This window comes from Trachypithecus francoisi, unplaced genomic scaffold, assembly GCF_009764315.1.
Source record: "Trachypithecus francoisi isolate TF-2019V2 unplaced genomic scaffold, Tfra_2.0 Lachesis_group3, whole genome shotgun sequence".
In the NCBI taxonomy this organism is placed as follows: domain Eukaryota; kingdom Metazoa; phylum Chordata; class Mammalia; order Primates; family Cercopithecidae; genus Trachypithecus; species Trachypithecus francoisi.
In genome coordinates, this window is record NW_022681468.1 from 114,756,087 (window position 1) to 114,759,784 (window position 3,698).

The 3,698-nt window shown below is 42.6% G+C and overlaps 1 non-coding gene across 1 annotated transcript; it reads left to right on the forward strand.

Annotated features, from left to right (window-relative positions):
* The first annotated feature begins 2,782 nt into the window (after positions 1-2,782).
* Positions 2,783-2,852, forward strand: LOC117071900. The gene has a single exon (XR_004432625.1). It is a non-coding gene; the product is annotated as a small nucleolar RNA SNORD77 (small nucleolar RNA).
* Positions 2,853-3,698: the final 846 nt, after the last annotated feature.

Here is a 3,698-nt window from a genome sequence, read left to right on the forward strand (position 1 = left end):
ACCAACTTGACCAACATGGTGAAACCTTGTCTCCACTAAAAATACAAAAATTAGCCAGGCATGGTGGCGGATGCCTGTAATCCCAGCTGCTCCAGAGGCTGAGGCAGGAGAATCTCTTGAACCCAGAAGGTGGAGGTTGCAGTGAGCTGAGATTATGCCATTGCACTCCAGCCTGGGTGACAGAGCAAGATTCCATCTTTAAACAAAACAAAACAAAACAAAACAGTGGATTCCCACTCACCAAGGCTGATCTAGTTACTGCCTCAGCCAAATGTCCAGCTTTCCACTAATAAAGACCAACTCAGAGCTCTGGATATGGTACCATTCCTTGAGGAAACCAACTGGCCAGTTGGTGGAAATTTGACCACATGAACCCCTTCCCTCCTGGAAAGGCTAGAGGTTCGTTTTCATGGGAATAGGTACATATTCCAGGTACAGGTTTTGCCTTTCCTGCCCACTGGGTCTCAGCCACCACCACTAACCAAGGGTTTATGGAGTGTTTTTTTTTTTTTTTTTTTTTTTACCTTGAGCCATTTAAGAGTATGTTGACAAAAACAAGCCCTGTTGCCCACAAGAATACTTTACTGTACATACTTCCTACAAACAGCAACATTTCCTTACATAAGTATAATACAACCATCCAAACTAGGACACTGACAAGGATGTTTTACTATAGTCACATCCATGTACTCCACTCAAGTTTCACCAATTGTCCCAATAATGGCCTTGCAAAAGAATCTAACCCAGGATCAAAACATTGCTTTTAGTCTTCTTTAGTCCGGAACAGTTCCTCAGTCTTTCCTTTACTTTCATGACCACTTTTGAAGATAATAGGCCAGTTATTGTATAGAATGTCCCTTGATCTGGGTTTGTCTGATGTATCCTCTTGTCTACATTCAACATGGTGAAGAGATTTAGATCAAATGAAAACCATGGGCTGGGTGCGGTGGCTCATGCCTGTAATCTCAGCACTTTGGGAGGCCAAGGTGGGCACATCACTTGAGGTCAGGAGTTCGAGACCAGCCTGGCCAACATGGTGAAACCCCATCTCTACTAAAAATACAAAAATTAGCCGGGTGTGGTGGCATGTGCCTGTATTCCCAGCTACTCAGAAGGCTGAGGTAGAATTGCTTGATCTCAGGAGGCGGAGATTGCAGTGAGCTGAGATTGTGCTGCTGTACTCCAGTCTGGATGACAGAGCCAGACTCTATCTCAAAAAAAAAAAAAAAAAAGAAAGAAAAGAAAAAAAGAAAACCACGAATCCACCCCCAATACCTTCAATTCCAGTCTAATGCCACAGGGTTTATTCTAGTTTCCTCATTACTATATTCTTTCATTTTAAATAGAAACTTTGCTCCCATTGTTCTGAAAAGATTTACTTATTTGATCAATCTCTTGTCCTGCCCCTCCGTGAACCATTTCCTTACCTAGCTTGGACTCTGACATTCTCAGCTGGGCAGCTACAGTCACCACCCCTACTTTCCTATGGAAACTCTCCTCATGCTTGGGGTCCAGCACCCCATTCTTACCATCACCAATCCCCCTTTCCACACCACGGACTCCCTCTGCATTCCGTTGGGCTTTCATACTCTGAGCCCAGTTGTGAAATGGGACTTTTTACAACCAAAAGATTAGGAATGTGCACTATAAATTGTGACTCTGATGAAATCAATCACATGTCTTCGTATAGGCATGAGGACCAAATTAACTATATTCTGAACTTAGTTGGGGTTCTAAAAGGACCTGCTGGACACGCATGGTGGGTCACACCTATAGTCCCAGCACTTTGGAAGACTGAGGTGGGCGGATCACTCGAGCCGAGGAGTTCGAGAATAGCCTGGGACAACATGGCAAAACTCCGTCTCTATAGAAAATACAAAAAATTAGCCAGGCTTGGTGGCACAGACCTGTCCCAGCTACTTGGGAGGCTGAGGTAGGAAGATCGCTTGAGCCAGGGAGGTTGAGGCTGTGATGAAGCATGATTGCGCCACTGTACTCCAGGCCAGGTGACGGAGTAAGACCCTGTTTCAAAAATATAAATATAAGTATAAATGTAAATAAATGAATAAGTAGGCCGGGCGCGGTGGCTCAAGCCTGTAATCCCAGCACTTTGGGAGGCCGAGACGGGCGGATCACGAGGTCAGGAGATCGAGACCATCCTGGCTAATACGGTGAAACCCCGTCTCTACTAAAAATACAAAAACTAGCCGGGCGAGGTGGCGGGCGCCTGTAGTCCCAGCTACTTGGGAGGCTGAGGCAGGAGAATGGCGGAAACCCAGGAGGCGGAGCTTGCAGTGAGCTGAGATCTGGCCACTGCACTCCAGTCCGGGCGACAGAGCGAGACTCCGCCTCAAAAAAAAAAAAAAAAAAATGAATAAGTAAAAAGTACTGCTATGTTTTAGTATTTAATATACTTGGAACTTATTTTTGTATGATATAAAATGGAGGTCCAATTATCTTCCTGATAGATACTATCATAATCATTTATTATATAATCCATCCATTTCCCACTGAATTAAAATTGCACTACTCACATTTTATGTTCTTAAAAACAGATATCTATTCCTGGATTCTCTTTTCTATTCCACTGGTTTATTTGCCTATGCCCAGGCCAATATTATATTGATGCTATTGTGGTATCTTTATAGTGTCTTCTGAGATCTACTAAGCCAAGTGCACCCTTAGTGTACTTCTTCCTACATTTATTGGCTATTTCTAAGTACTTTATTCTTTCCAAATAAATTGTCAGATAATTTAATCCAATTAAAAAGAAACCTGTTGGATACTACGACAGTTGCGTTGTTCAGCAGATTGAATCATGAAGAGATGTATACCATCTGTCTGATGTATCTGGGGTGGTTGGGAAAAAAAACTGTTGGGATTATATTGGAATTTTTAAATTTTTTTTCTTTGCCCCAGCTGCTGGGATATAATAGGAATTTTATGAATTTTATATAAATTTGTAGAGTTGTCCTTTTTGTGATAGTGTCTTGATATTCAAGAAAGAAACAATGAAGGTCATACAATGCCTGCTCATTATTCAGATCTTGATTCATTTATTTCCCCAACATATATATTTGAGCACTACGACAGGCTAGGCACTATTCTAGATCCTGGGGATTCAACTAGGAACAAAACAAAGTTTCTACTTTTTTGAAAAAGCAGAAAGTAAGGGGATACAGGTAATAAATATAAATACACACACACATATATATGTAAATAAATATGTAATATGTCAGATGGTATTAAATACTATGGCAAAAAATGAATCCAGCTAAAGGGGATATAGTGTGCTGGGAGGAGGGTTTTTTTTTTATTTAGTGCAAAAGATGATGTGGTGATATTTGACACAGATATGAAGGACATGAAGGAGTCACCTGTGCATTCCCAGATGGGAGAGACAGCAAACACAGAGGTGGGCGTGTGCTTGGTGTGTTATGCTGACAGAGGAAGAGCAGGCAGCCCGGCATGGCTACAGCAGGGTGAGTAGCCGGGAGAGGGGCAGGAGGTGGAGACAGAAAGGTAGCTGGGAGGTGCCATACTGAGTATAGCCATGGAGACCACTGAGTACTGTGGCTAAATAACTCAGGGAGAAGGGAAATTACCCTGAATTTTGAGCAGAGGAGTGACATGATCTGATGATCTTAACAAATCATTCTGGTGGACAGGAGGGGAAGTAGGGAGACCAGTCAGGGCTC